Source organism: Microcaecilia unicolor, chromosome 2, assembly GCF_901765095.1.
Source record: "Microcaecilia unicolor chromosome 2, aMicUni1.1, whole genome shotgun sequence".
In the NCBI taxonomy this organism is placed as follows: Eukaryota; Metazoa; Chordata; class Amphibia; order Gymnophiona; family Siphonopidae; genus Microcaecilia; species Microcaecilia unicolor.
The window spans coordinates 466,926,186-466,942,261 of NC_044032.1; the positions used below are offsets into that span (position 1 = coordinate 466,926,186).

The window sequence follows — 16,076 nt, forward strand, 5'->3', positions numbered from 1 at the left end:
TTGATAATTCTCACATACTATTTACAGGACTCAGCTCTTTTGAACTGGGTCCTCTGCTCCGCCCTCTTACTGTGCGTGTTTAACAGTAATTTGCTCAGTTTACTCAGCTGAGGTTTCTATTTCTTTTCCTTCTCTCCTGAGGGGGAGGAGTAAGTCCTCCACAGGGGTTGCTGTTTCCCTTGCTCCAGAAGCTCCATGGGTGCTCGCCCCCTTTCCTCTGTGCCAATGTCTTCCTTGTACGGCAGAGTGAGCTCCATCTCCCTCCGAGTCCCCCACCCACAGACTGTGGAAGTTTCTTCTCGATCATAGAGAAGGAATGTAAATAGAGACAGAGTGTCTCCTCTTCCTGCTCATAGAAAAAAAAATGTGGATAGAGAGTAACCGTAAAAACCAGGAAATATAAGTGGGTCAGAATGAACTTTGAAATTGCTATCTCCAATTCGTACACTTTGAACTGTAGGGCAAAACAGCGCAAGCAAAGACGTTAGAGAAACAGCTGTTTGAAGTTGCTGGTAAATTGTTGCAGCTCCTGCATCTCAGGACGAAATTTCAAAGACTGAGTTTCCCTTGAAATCTCATCTACAAGTTTCTGGCCTATACAACACAGAGTGTCTCTGTTTCCGGGGCACAGACAGAGGAGACATCAGAGTGACTGCACCAGGTTTACAAACTGCTAGCACGAGGTAACAGCTGTCTCACTTTTGCTTTTTGTTCTACACAAACCCGTAAGAGATACAGAGATTCTTTTAAACGTCGTTTGGTCAAGCCAAGCTTCAGGATTACTCAGTAACCATTATCTTTTTTTTTTTCTACTCTTGAAGCCTTCACAGCACAGTTAAATTTGCTCTCAGTATATAAGTACAAGGGAGCACTTTGATAACAATTCTAAGGTGTCAGATATATTGTAAGTATTTGCTGCCTTGGCTAAAGCTTCAAGACCATTTCTAGATCTTTGTATCATTTGCTTTAATAATCTGCTATATATAAGTTCTTTTATATCTATTGGCATTTCAGCTTGGCAACAAAATACACCAAAGTAAAGGTTCTGTCTGTGTTTGATTTACACGGTGTCTGGGATAATTTAAAGTGAATGAGGTCTTATTCTCTGTGTTAAAGGCTCTTTTCTAGCTAGCTATCTATATATCACCCAGTATACCAGGAAGCTCACAGTTTTTCAAATTCTGATTTCCAGGCACAGGGGAAATTACTGTCTCACACTGATTCCATCACACTTTTCCTGGTATTTATAGGGCAAATAAAGGGACCAGGGCTTACATTAGCTTTTTGTCCAAGAGCCAGGACTCTTGCTGCTGTTTTCCTATCATGTAACTGACACTCAATTTGTCACATGCATGGATCATAGTTCACAGGTTCTTTTATATGCAGACAAGGAGGGCCGTATTTGGTTTCTTTGTCTTGATTTTTGCAAGCATCAGCAGAAACAATTGTCCAGAGTTGGTTGCCAACCCGAGATGGGGGCTTCCCATCTCTGCATTTGGAAACAGATTTCCTTGTGTTAATTATAGCTTATTGGTTTGTTTCCTTTGATTCTGTTCCTCTTTGTCATTACTAAGTATGTCTATACTTTTGCCTTCATAGATGAGCTTTCCCGCAGGTGGCTGTATATGTGCAGAGGAGATAGCTGTTGCTAAGCAAAACAAATGTTTCTCCTCAGGAAGTCAGCTGTTCCATCACATTGACCAAGGTTTTCTGCTACTGACACAATGCATTGAAAACTGCTAATTAACTTCAAACTGATTTTGTGCTTTTCTGCAATATGAGTCATAACATCCACCGAAATCGCCGAACTATCAAAGAACAAAAATGTGGAGAGAGAGAAAAAAGCCTTAGTCAATTACATTACTTGTCCATTTGTACAACTAGACAAGCTAGCTTCAATCATCGGTCAAAAATGAAATCCACATTTCATACTGAAAATATTCATCTGTGAGAATCCACAAAGATACAAAATTGTGAAGCTTTCTTTCCAACCAAAGCTTTTACCACACTCAGGACATGTAAATGCTTTCACTCCTGTGTGTATTCTCTGGTGCATTGTGAGGGTTACCTTCTGCCCAAAGCTTTTACCAGACTCTATACATGCAAATGATTTCTCTCCCATGTGGACTTTCTGATGCACTTTGAGACTTACATTACAACCAAAGCTTTTGCCACACTTAGAATATGTGAATGGTTTCACTCTGTTGTAGATTTTCTAGTGTATTTTTTTACATTTTGCATGTGGACGTTTTTTGTTTGAAAATGGACCAAACAATAAAACGTACAAATCACAAAATGTTTTTCCAAACAGCATTTTCAAAAGGAAAAGATAGACTTTTTTTTTTTTTTGTAGAAAATGACTTTTCCTGTTCTGATTTTGGATGTTTTACAAAAAACGTCCAAGTTCAGACTTAGATGTCATATCCAAAAATGCCCCTTGTGCATTTGACTTGCCCAGCGTCACAAGGAGCAGCAGTGGTAAATGAACCCATGTTGCCAGGATCAAAGCCCGCTGCACTAACCATTAAGCCATTCCTCCTCTGTTTTGGATGTTTGCATTTGGTCGTTTTTTGTTCAAAAATGGACCAAAAAAAAGGACGACCAAATCACAAGACATCCATAGTATTTTTGAACACAAAAGATAAACGTCTATCTTTTTTGAAAATTACCTTCTTTCCTGTTCAGAATTTGGACATTTTATCGAAAATGCCCCTCCACGTAACTTTGTAAGCCTAAGTACTGTGAAAATATGCCTCACATGTCACCCCCACTCATTTGAAAATTTTTAATTGTCCTATAACACAACGTTTATCTCAAAAATGCTTCTCTAAAAAGCTGTCTTTCAATCTTTCTGTCACAACCACCATTGGATATTACCTCTGCACGCAGAAATTTGTAACTGGTCTAATACACAGCAGCGAAAAGTGTCAAAAATATGGTTCTTCTCTAGACAATGAGATAACAAAGGTTCCGTCTCCTTCTACACTCTTAACACAGTGTTGATGTTCTGTCAAACGAGTCTTTAACATCTATGAAGTTTGACCCACATACAAGAGTCCACATGAGTATATTAAGACATAAATTACATTAGACAACTGGGGGGGGGGGGGGGGGGGGGAGGGGAGGCACAGCACACCCTGCAAAGCCAGATGGGAGGTAAGGTCATCATGATCACATGCTACGGTCGGCCCGGAAGGTTCTGCAGGCCTCTGCACTAGCCATGTGGCCAGGAATGCCAACAGGCTAATGCTGCATGGCTTCTATGAGTTCCTCGATGTTTTTCTCCTTCCCCTGAAAGGGGTTTAAATAAGTGGCTGGGATGTTCCTTCCTTACTTCATGATTGGAAAACTCTGCAGTGTTTATTTAGCACGATTAGGCCAAAGCACCGGTTGATCTTTTGTGTCAGTTCAGCCCATACACCTGAGGTAATTTTCAGAGTGCTTTTCTGGTTGAAAGCCTTAGTGGAGTAAGTGCACTTCTGAATGCAAGCTTCAGAGGGAGGGATAACTCAGAGGAGTCTGAGTGTCTCCCCCCCCATCCCCACTGTTTTTTTTTCTCTCTTTAGGCAAACGGGGGGGGGGGGGGGGGGAGGAGACAGAGCTTTAGCACCCAGACAAAAGCAAGGCTGGAGACGTTCCCAAGATTGAGCTGTGGACTGTGCAGTGTAAGACCTGACGCTACTAATTTTTTGGGACCAATTTCTTTAACCTTAAAAAAAAAAATAAAGCATGCTGGGTCCTCTCTCTCACTTTGGGAGAAATGGAAAGTTCATGAAAACTATATATTTACCCTCACGCATGACTGAGCGTGTACGGCTCTAGTTCTCTATTGAGTTAGTATTTCAGCAGGTGACACATATATGTCTGAGCTCCTTTCTCCTTTCCATTTCTTCCCAGCTTGAGAGACAATAGTGGGAACAGCCTGCAGATCCAGCTTTCTGTTCTTCTACACAGTGAAGCGTCCCATAGAGCCTTTAAGGCCAGATTAGGCTTGTGATGCATGGAATAAAAAGGGGAACCCTATTATGGATGCCTGTTAAGGCCTCCAAAGCATTTTGTGCTCCATAAGGCGCTCTTTCGCATGATACTGAGTGGAGTGGAAATGGTAGACGTGAATCACTTGTTTACTCTTTCCAAAAATACAAGGATAAGGGGGGCACGCAACGAAGCTACTAAGTAGTAAATTTAAAACAAATGAGAGAAAATATTTCTTCACTCTACATGTAATTAAACTCTGGAATTCGTGGCCAGAGAATGTGGTAAAAGCAGTTAGCAGGGTTTAAAAAATGTTTAGATAATTTCCTAAAAGAAACGTCTATAAGACATTATTAAGATAGACTTGGGAAAATCCACTACTATTTTCTAGGATAAGCAGCATAAAATCTGTTTAACTTTTTTGTACTTGTGACCTGGATTGGCCACTACCGGAAACAGGATACTGGGCTTGATGGACCTTTTGGTGTGTCCTTGTATGGTAAGGCTTATGATCATTTTCTTTCCTTTAGTCAGCTGCACTGTTCTACATGAATGGGTGTTATGCCTTCCCTCTGGCAGGTGGAAGTAGAGAAAACTGAATTCTACCACTGACTAGTATAAGCTGGAGTACTCCTTGGAACAATCCAGTATGCATCTGCCCAAGTAGCAGAAGGTCCCTTTATGTAACGCACTCATGCTCCCTCAACTACTGCAGCTGCAATGATAAGCAAGCAAGCATAATACCACAGAGGGGCACTTGCTGCCCTGCATAGTCCAGGATATAGCAATATTACAGAAACCCATATTGCTGTAACTTGCTTCTTACATGTCCTTTCATTTATTCTTTCTTTTTCTTTTTAATTATTTACTACTACTACTACTACTTATCACTTCTATAGCGCTACAAGGCATATGCAGCGCTGTACACCATACACGAAAAAGACAGTCCCTGCTCAAAGAGCTCACAATCTAAATAGGACAAAGGAAAGTGTAGAGAATACCCAGAGCCAAAGTCTTTCAAGGGCATGTTGCAGAACAGTGTAGCTAATAAAGGAAAGAAAATTAAATTATCAGTTAAGACGTAATTTCTCCTAAATTAATATCTTTCAAATATTTGAAAGGTATTAATTTACAAACAAACCTTTTCCAGAGATGGGAAGGTGGTAGAACTGGAGGACATGAATTGGGTTATGGGGGAGTGGGGAAACACAGGAATAATGTTAGGAAATACTTGTTAACAGAGATGGTGGTAGATACCTGGAATGCCTTCCTGCAGGAGGTGGTGGAGATGAAAGTGGTAACGGAATTCAAAAATGCGTGGGGCAAACACAAAGGAATCCTGTCTAGAAGACGTGGAACCAAACAAGCTTACCAGTGATTAGATGGCAACACCAGTATTTGGGCAGCGAAGATAGTGCTCAGCAGACTTCTACGGTCTGTGCCCTGATCATGCCTAGACAGATGCAGCTTCCGTAACTGGAGAAATAGGCCAGTGCTGGGCAGACTTCTACAGTCTGTGTCCTGAAAATGGTAAGGACAGATCAAGATCAAAGTGTACCTATTTGTTGGGCAGACTGGATGCACTGTACAGGTTTTTATCTGCTGTCATGTACTATGTTATTTAGCATCAGCTCCACTGTTCTGCATGAATGGGATGTAAGCAGATCAACTGGGCATGGGACGACAAGCCCCCCCCTTCCTCCCCCAAATGACAGCTCTGCCAAAGTGTCTTGTATGGAGATCTTGTGAGCCCTTAGGTCCCACTGGAGGGATGAAGTGACGGTAGCCACCAGCCCTCCAAAGGACAGCCAACCAACCCCAAGTTGGATGGCTGAGGGGGGATATGATTGTGGTCTACAAAATCCTGAGTGGTATAGAATGGGTAAAAGTGAAATTTTCACTCTTTCAAAAAGTACAAAGACCAGGGGGGATACTCAAAGAAATTACATGGAGATACTTTTATTTAAAAATGTATGTTCCACTTTATACAAAGCAGGTTACAGAGTACAAGCACAATAAAAACAAACATTAAATTAGACAAAAAAAAAAAGATCCTATACAGTCAAAGACCATCACTGCAGGAAAAAGCAAGTCATATTTCACTTCACCTTGTCATATTTCTGAATACGCTCTCACGAAACAATGAGTCTTTAGTAGTTTCTGAAATTGTGACATATTAATGCAGCATCTCAAATATCCTGTCAAGTCATTTCAAAGAAAAGGTGGTGTAACTGCAGATGCTCTATTTCACATGCATAATGGTATGTTATAACATTTGGAACACGCAGTTGCTTAGCTGAGATAAATCACAAAGTGTGAGAAGAAACATACAATTTCAAAATAACTGGGTACCTCAGCGTATATACACTTGTATATCAAAGAACATATCTTATACCATACTCTTGAAGAAATTGGAAGCCATTGCAAACTTTTTAGGATGAGAATAATGTGATCGAACTTAGAAATGCCAGTAATCAGCCTAGCGGCTGCATTTTACACACTCTGCAGAGCCTGAATTCGATCAGATGAAATGCCCAGATGTAATGAACTACAATAATCAATCCTAGTAAGTATCACACTCTGCACAACTGTTCAAAAGTCAACCGAAGGCAACATCTTTCTTAATTTACTTGACAACCAAATCTGAAAGAAAGAAGAAACAATTACTTGATCTACTTGATTTGCAAATAGGAGGAGTGGTGTGCAGCCATGTTAGTCCACAGTGTCTGAAGCGGCCTTTCAAACCAAATAGGAGGAAATATTTTTTCACTTAAATAATAGCTAATCTCTGGAACTTGTTGCTGGAGGATGTGGTAATGGCGGTTAGCGTAACTGGGTTTTAAAAAGGTTTGGACAAGTTCCTGGAGGAAAAGTCCATAGTCTGGACATGGGGGAAACCACTGCTTGCCCCGGGATTGGTAGCATGGAATGTTGCTACTAATTGGGTTTCTGCCAGGTATTTGTGACCTGGATTGGCCATTGTTGGAAGAAGGATACTCGGCTAGATGGACCATTGGTCTGGCCCAATATGTTTGTTGTGACAAAACACCTAGCCGCCCACGTGGTGTTATCCCACAGCCATTTAGAGGGTCTATCCCCAGCACAACTCAGGTACGCCTACACCTTCTGCTTGTGCTCTACACTAGCACCCTCATTCCACTGACTGGGTCAAAACTGCCTCTGGGCAACTCTCTTGCTCTCAAATTATCCCCAGTGATTTCTAGTTTACTGGAGGTCACACTCCCAGTGGTCCCACAGTTCCCAGAAAGCACTCACAAACCCAACACACAAACCACCAAGATTATTTATCAGTCCAGACGGGCAGAGTCAACAAACTGAACATGTTTATTGTCATGACTTGAACAGTGGACAAAAAATGTGCAATCAGCAAACAACTGGTAACTGAAATATGAATCAATTATAAAACTATCTCATCATTTGTATACTGTCTAAACAGTACCTGGGAAGATCAGGACATATAATTCACCAAGCCTCAGCAAAGAGATCTGTCTCTTTTCTCCCTGGCTAAGACTGGACAAAAGCCAGTACACATCATATGAAAATGAGCTCTTGGGTCAGTCGGAGCCCAGAACAAAGTATACTGCTTTTTACTTGTCTGTGTGCTAAAACTAAAGAAAGAACATGTTCATGCTAGACTTATAGCCAGTCATTTACTACCCCTTGGTCAACAGGTAACTGGAGACACAGTTAGCTTCAGGCTCTCTCCCCTTGCGCTTAGTGATATTGGGTCTCTACCCTCCTCTCTCTATCGCCTGAGGCCTTTGAGGCTCGGCAGACTTGGACGTGGCAAGGTGCAGGCTGGTATTTGCTTCTTTTGGGCAAGTATGTATGTTGTTTCTGGCTTGCAGTGTGAACTGTACCACACTGTGTGGCTTTTTGGCTTTCTGCTCTTGCGAGGTAAGCTGTTCCTGTCTTCTGTTATTTATTTATTTATTTATTTATATCATTTATACCCCACAATTTCCCACCACTGGCAGGCTCAATGTGGCTTACAACATTTAGTTCACAAACAGGAAATTACAAGAAATGGAAAGTGATACAAGGGGCGGAAAGGTACAGGGTTAAGAGAAAGTAGTTAAGTCCACAAGATCTTTAGAGGAGTTGGAGTCCAGGAATCACAGAGGCAGGACGGGATCTTTAGGGTAAGCTTGCCCAAATAAGTAGATCTTCAGAGACTTCCTGAAAGTCAGATGATCTTGCACCGTTTTTACAGATTTAGGTAATGTATTCCACAAATGAGTGCTGATATAGGAAAAGGTGGAAGCATATGTGGTTTTATACTTGAGACCAGAACACGCAGGATAATGGAGGTTTAAGTATGAATGAGAAGATCGAAGCAAATTCCTTGGTGGTAAGTTGACAAGGGCATCCATATATGCTGGAGCTGCTCCGTAGAGGATCTTATGAACTAGGGTGCAAATTTTAAGTTATTCGCTTCTGTACAGGAAGCCAGTGTAATTTCTCACGAAGAGGTCTGGAACTGTTTATTTATTGCATTTGTATCCCACATTTTCCCACCTATTTGTGGGTTCAGTGTGGCTTACAATACATAGTGAATGATGGAAGTACAATGTGTTACAGTACAATTATGGGTTACATTATGAGGAGTTATGGGAAGACAAAGTCAAGTCAAAATCGTTTGGGGCTTTGATGCTCCGAAGATAAGTTGAGCTACTGTGTTTTGGGCAGTTTGTAGTTTTTTGAGAAGTAGGTCTCTGCACCCTGCGTATATGCCATTGCAGTAATCGATTCGGCTTAAAGACTAGTGATTGGACTAAATTACAAAATACTCCTCTTGGGAAATAAGGCTTTAATCGTTTTAGTTTCCAGAGAGAGAAGAATATTTTCTTGGTGGTTGAGGTGATATGATCCAACAGTGTTAAGTTCCGGTCTACAATAACTCCTAGTATTCGTAGACTCTCAGAGATGGACAAGGTAAGGCCGGGTGCATTTAAGGTAGCGGGTCTGAATTTGTTAAAGGGAGAGAAGAAAATAAGATGATACCTTTTTTATTGGACATAACTTAATACATTTCTTGATTAGCTTTCGAAGGTTGCCCTTCTTCGTCAGATCGGAAATAAGCAAATGTGCTAGCTGACAGTGTATATAAGTGTCAGCTAGCACATTTGCTTATTTCCGATCTGACGAAGAAGGGCAGCCTTCGAAAGCTAATCAAGAAATGTATTAAGTTATGTCCAATAAAAAAGGTATCTTATTTTCTTTTCCATTTTTTATTTTGTATGATTTCTATTGATAACCTTAAGAGTGGACTAACACGGCTACCACACTCCTCTACTTAAAGGGAGAGGAAAGAAAAAAAAAAAAAAAAGCAAAAAACAAAAGGAGAGTTTCCATGGCACATCTTAGCACCACTGGTTTTGGTCATGGTGGATTTCTGGCTTGGGACGGTTCCTGGTCGGTCTGATCGGTGCTGTTTTGTTGTTTTTATTTTTGGCGGGCTTTTGGTGTTTCGGTGGTGGGCCTACTCCTTGTGGTCTGCTGATCCACTGTGCTTCCTGCACGTTGACACCATTTTGGGATGTTTTTTTCTTTTCTTTTGGTTAGATGCGCACTTTGATGTGCCAGGACCTTTGTTTTCTTCGCCCTCTTGGGAGTGCCCGCAGGATCTGTTTCTCCTCCGGTGTGCTCTTTCTCCGTAGGAGTGTTTCTACCATAGGCTTTCTGTGTGGAACGCCGTCTCTGTTTCCAGCCTGCCTTTATCTTTAGTCTGGTAGGATTGCTTCTTGACTCCTTGGGAGATTTTTCTTTTCTTTATTTTGCCTTCCCTTCTTGGAGTTTTTGGGTTCATTTCAATTTCCTTTCAATGACTGTGTCATTACACCTTTGTGACGTTGGCGGAGCTATCTGACTCTTCGTGTTGTTAAAAAAAAAAAAAAAAAATTGAACCCAGTGATCCTCTTTGCAGGATGCTGTCTTGTACCTGCCTTCGGTTTTCTCTACGGGATGAGTGGCAGCCTTTGCCAAAGAGGTATTGAGCTACGGGTATTGTATTTCTTAGTTGTCTGGCTGGCAGAGGCTCTTTAGCCTGGCGTTACCTCCGGCTGTTTTTTTTTTTTTCTTTGCGGTGTTCAGCCATATGTCTCTAGTGAGTTGTTGATTCCTGCATTCTGTTTTGTGCAGTTTGTTGACAATGGCCTATTTAGTACGCTTCTCTCTAAAGCCATGTCAGCTTCTGACTTCTTAGGTGCACATTCTTCTGTACTTTTTAAAGTCCTGGGTGATTTTTGTGCCTTTTCTGCATAGCGATTCCATGTGCAGGTTCCTTGAGTTGTTATTCTTGTCCTGTATGGGTGCGAATTTCTTTTGTTAGACTGCCTTCTCAGATCTCTGGAGCATAACGATCTGGTGCAGGAAGTAATGGTGCTGGGGCCACTTGATAACAGTGATCATAACATGATCAGATTTGATATAAGCTCTGGTGTAAGTACACACAGGAAATCCAATACTCTATCATTTAACTTTCAAAAAGGAGACTATGATAAAATGAGAACAACGGATAAAAAAAAATTATAGGAGCAGCTGCAAAGGTTAAAAATTTACATCGGGCGTGGAAGCCTTTGAGGCATATTTTCAAAGCACTTTGGGAGGCTAAGTTCCATAGGTTTCTATGGAACTTTGGGAGGCTAAGTGCTTTGAAAATATGCCTCCTGGCCAGATATATTCCATGTATTAAAAAAGGAGGAAGCGTGGAGGAGTGACGTCATGAACACTGGTGGCCGTCTAAGTCCATAGCTCTGTGGCACCCCCGCTATTAATTGGCGATATCGGCTTCCATCTGCCTTGAAATTGGGCTTTAAACCTGCTCGAGTTGTAATTAAATCTTCCTAAGTTGATCCAGCTGACTGATCAGCTGATATATCGGCGGTACACAAGGAGAGTTCGTGGCAGCCTGGCAAGTCAGCGGGTAAGGTCCTGAGACACCATGTTTCCTCCGAGTGCATTTCGCGCTCTAATTCTGATTCGGCGTTATCTACAACTGAGGTGTGTTCTGGAATTGCCTCTCGGGGTTGCCTAAAGATCTAACTTCCTGCCTTACCGAGATACGAGACGAGATAAAGGCATCCAAGGAAGAGGTATTAGAGCGTATGGACGTTCTCTGTGTGGATTTGCGGGAACTTAGCGAGCGCGTGGAGGAACTAGAGACACGTGTTGAGACCCAAGATGAACTAAACGCAACAGATGCCCATTTTAAGAATTTAATTGCCTCTTATATTTTTTTTAATTTTAGTTATATTTGTACCCTGCACTTTCCCACTCATGGCAGGCTCAATGTGGCTTACATATACAGGTACTTATTTGTACCTGGGGCAATGGAGGGTTAAGTGACTTGCCCAGAGTCACAAGGAGCTGTGCCTGAAGTGGGAATCGAACTCAGTTCCGCAGTTCCCCAGGACCAGAGTCCACAACCTAACCACTAGGCCACTCCTCCAAAATGGATGATTTGGAGAATCGAGGGCGGCGCAACAATCTACGCTTGTGTGGGGTCCCTGAATTGGGTGATAAAGAAGATGTACCTGTGATTGCCCGGTTGATCTGTGGGAAGTTGCTGGACTCAGAGGACTTTGTGATAGAGAGAGCCCACAGGGCACTAGGTAAACTGGCTAATAACTGACCCCGGGACATCATAATCTGTTTTGGCTCTTATGCTGTGAAAGATCGGGTGTTACAACGGGCTTGCCAGCTGACCAGTGTGGAATACATCAAGGTGAGAGTCACGGTGTTCCAAGATCTATCTCAATTTACTTTGAATCAAAGACGTGCAATGAAGCCTGCATTAGATGTACTGATCAAGAATAAGATCCCATACCGGTGGGCTTTCCCCTTTGCACTTTGTTTTACAGCCGGAGGGAAGATGCACCGGCTGCGCTCTTTACCTGAAATTTGGAAGATCTTAAAAGAGATGGGGAAGACAACTGCTGAGGCGCCTCTGGTTGACACGAGTTCTACTGCTAGACCTAAACTCCAACAATGGAAACGAGTAGTCAGCAAGTCTAAGAACACTTAAATAGCTGCTTGCTTTATATACATAGCTTAGTTTTTTGTTGTCTGTATTGAGGCTAAGTGAATTACTTTGATATTTGATTATTGGTATTTGCCATTTGGGAATGTAGCAGGTGTATGTATAGGGGGTGAGGCTGGTGTGTCTGTGTGTGAATGGAGAAGGGGGTGAGGTGCTTGAGGGTTAGAGTGGCTTTGGGAATTGTGCGGCTGAATAGGCTTGGGTGGGGGTGGACAGGGGATGGTTCAGGTGGCGCTGTGCTTGTGGTAGGCTCTTCCTTCTGTTTTCCCAGACAGGGGCATTGGGGGGGGGGGGATCTTTGTCTGGTGGTTATTTGGTTGGGGGGGGTTAGAGTTGGGGTTGGAGAGGGGGTGGGGTGGTCTGGGGGGGAGGTTCTTTCTCTTTTTCTTTCTCTCATCTCCCACTCTTCTGCCTTCTTTCTTGCTTTGGGTTATGTTTGTAAGTGGCTTATATACTGTTGACTAAATGAGTATAGACTTGAAGTTTTTAACATATAATGTTAAGGGTCTGAATTCTCCACAAAAGCGTCGGAAACTAAGGAACTAGCGTCCCAAAAAGCACATGTTATCTTTCTCCAGGAGACTCATTTAAAGCGGGAATGTGAGAAGTTCTTGGCCCATCATCATTACCCAAATGTCTTTTGTGCTTCTGCTGCTGACACATTGAAGAAGCAGGGAGTTGCTATCCTACTGCATTCATCTTTGCAGGTTCAAGTGGTGAAGGTACGGCGGGATCCTTTTGGGTAGATTTCTCTGTCTGCAGGTTCTATTGAATAATTTTGCTTTTTCCTTGGTTGCGGTTTACGTGCCCAATGAACCTCAGGGGGAATTTTTTGCAAAGCTTGGTAAAGTTGTTCAATCTGATCCCTATGGTAAATTGGTCTTGGGAGGTGACTTTAATGCATCTTTTGACTCGACCTTGGATAGGTCTGGAGGGCTGTTGAACCTTGATGTTATTAATTCTAAGGCCCTGGGAGACTTGGCTAGGACGTTAGCAGTGTGTGATGTGTGGAGACTACACTATCTGAAGGTTCGGGACTATTCCTTTTACTCACATTCACATGATTCCTATTCTCGCATTGATTATGTGTTAATGGATGTGTCTCTGGCTCAGGGTAGTTGTCTTTCTGGAATTAACCCCATTACTATCTCAGACCATTCCTCGGTTTGGGTACAACTGTTGTCCTTTTGTGAGGAAGACCGAGATAGTAGGTGGACCTTGAATGTTTCCCTGTTGAGAGAGGATATTATTGTTGTGTAAGAAATATAACGTGAAAAGAGTTGAAAAAAGTTCACAGCAGCAGGAAAGTGCTGACAGTGATTGATTAATGCAACCTCCCCCCATGTCTTGAGAGAGAGTGCTGCAGAACGGGCAAAGGCAAGGCGCCTGAGTGTCTGTAAGAGAAAGTCTGTGGGATAATGGGAACCAGATGCAGCATATGTTCTGCTGTAGGATTTATGGTATGGTACAGCCTGCAACCACGTGATATCAGGAGAAGATTATAAGGAAAGTGGGAACAAAGAAATAAGTAAGCATTTTTGAATTTTTCTTTGTCTGTGTATAGCATTTTGATTTGCCTTAAGCTTGCTGTAAATTGCTTGTGTGTGTAGATATGCTTTGAGTATAGAAATGCTTCCTGACTACCCCTATTGATGGTAATCAGCTTGTACACTAAACAAATGAGTAAACTGTTTATATTAAATATGAAATTCGTCTGGCCTTCTCTACAAAAGTGGCGGCATCCTTTTATACAAAAGTGGCGAGCCAGCCAGGAGTAGGCCGCATACGGAAAAGAGAAGGCGAGACGAAGGACAAATTAAGTTGTTGTTAATGAAGTTTTTTACAGGATTCTGAGAGAGAGCAAGCGTTGTTTACGCCTGATTTCTGTGCTCCACTGATGTGGGATTGATCAAACTACTGACGTGGACATACAGGTGATAACTCCTGGGCTTGCTAAAAAGAGAAATAAGAAGACGCGTGAGTAAGCTTACACTGTGGCTTTATTACCGATATATTTGTTTAGCTTTGTAGTTTTCTTTTTTGTATATTTTCTTTGTTTAAGTGCATTAGTATATTTTTGTAGATTGTGGCTTTATAAGAGAAATTGTAATAGTCAGAATACAATGAAAGGGAAAGGGGCAGATAAGAAAGAAAAGCCTCCTGTATATGCTATGTATTTAGATTTAGATAGTTCAAAAAAATGCTCCCCTTTGCAGCATGTCATAGAATTATTCCCATTAGAAAAAAAACAGATTGAAAAAATACATGACAAATGGGTCAAATATGAAGGAAAAGATTCTGTTTTGAGCTGGTCTCAGGATGGATCGTTTGATCGTCCAAAATTATTATCTCTCCTGAGCTATTTACAAGAAAATAAAAATAAAACTAGGCAGAAGAAAAGCTTAGAACAACATCTTACAATTTGGAATTTATTTTCTGTAGCAGCAGATCTTCTTCATGCAGATGTAGAAAAAATACAGCGAGAACAGGAAAATCAGCCTTTGGTTCAGCCTGAAGGTTGAGGAATGTCATCTGTTTTTGATTTCTCGGTGTCTGGCTGTTGCTAAGCTAACGGTTAGAAAGGTCTGAAAGAACTGAAATTTTTTTGTTCCTTTTAAAAGATTGTTTTAGATTAGATTTAAATAAGTTCTTTGTCTTATAGGGAATTCTGATCTCTGTTTATTTTAAAATATGTGTTATTCTGTTTCTAGTTCTCTATGTGGAATGTCTTTGCAATTTAACTTTGTTTGACTCTTTTTTAAGTGAGATTCCTGCAGTGTTAAGAGATCATCTGGCTTGAATTAGTCACATTCCTAGCTAGTTTTGTGTGTAGGGCTAATAGGGAAAGAGGTGATTTAAAATCTCTAATAACATCTGAACAATATGATTTGTCAGCAATTTGGTCACTATGCTTCAGAATGTTATCAGAATGCAGGAATGCCCCAAGTACAAATGCAGACGCAGCAAGGATTAATGCCACAAGTAGTAGGGATGCCTGTCAGTGCCCCGCAGACTGCAATACAGCAGCCAGCGACGCAATCGCAGGGACCAGGGGCTGCAGTACAGAGACAAGGCACTGTAAATGCTTTTCCAACTTGGCAGAATACTCCAGACCAATGCTATTGACTGGAAGCAAACCCGTGTCAGGAAGAGGGAATGATTTTCAGATTAGACACAAGGGAGCCCTTTATTACATTGGCAATTGGAAAATATGGAACTCCTGTGAGATTTTTGATAGATACAGGGGCGAGTACCTCTGTGTTGTGTGCAAAACCACAGGGAGTTAAACTTTCAAATCAGTATAGAACAACAGTGGGATTTACGGGGATAGAACAAAGAAAAAGGCTAACAGAACCCACTCTGGTGCGCTTGGAATGCCAACCGCACGGTTCAAGGGAGGCTGTGGTACCCTTTTTAGTGGCACCGGATTGCCCAGTAAATTTGTGTGGTAGAGACTTATTGTCTCAATTAGGATTGTGTTTAGATTTTGGAAATAAAGAAATACCAAGTTTGCTCACTATGGTCCAACAGTTGAATAATGAAAATAAAGTAAGGGTTATGGAAGAATTACCACAACATATTTGGAGTACAAGTGATTCACCATATGGACTAGCCATAAATGCAAAACCCCATAAGATAGAATTAATAGAAGGGGCAAAGGGGCCGAAGCAAGACCCTTACCCCATACGACCTAAATTAGTATCCAAAACCTTGGAACACATTGATAAATTATTGAAATGTGGTATTATTGAACCTTCAGTATCCCCGTACAATACCCCATTGTTTCCTGTCCCGAAAGGGGAAAACAATGTAAGGATAGTACATGATTTAAGAGAGCTAAATGAGGTTACAAAAAATCAATTTCCGATTTGTGCAAATCCTGCTACACTTTTGCATACCCAGAATATATATGCATATAACACTGTTATTGACTTGTCTAATGCATTCTTTTCAATACCTCTTCATCCAGAGTCTAGGGATTTGACGTCATTTATAGTACAGAATGAGGCATACAGGTGGACTAGGATGCCTCAAGGCT

At 41.6% G+C, this 16,076-nt stretch overlaps 1 protein-coding gene across 2 annotated transcripts in view; it reads left to right on the forward strand.

Annotated features, from left to right (window-relative positions):
• Positions 1-380: 380 nt before the first annotated feature.
• MAVS (mitochondrial antiviral signaling protein) overlaps positions 381-16,076 on the forward strand; it is a 65,652-nt gene continuing 49,956 nt past the window's right edge. For both annotated transcript variants that reach the window (XM_030191015.1, XM_030191014.1), the window contains exon 1: positions 381-683. The gene's annotated coding sequence lies outside the window, so the exon portion shown is untranslated. The remainder of the gene's footprint in view (positions 684-16,076) is intronic.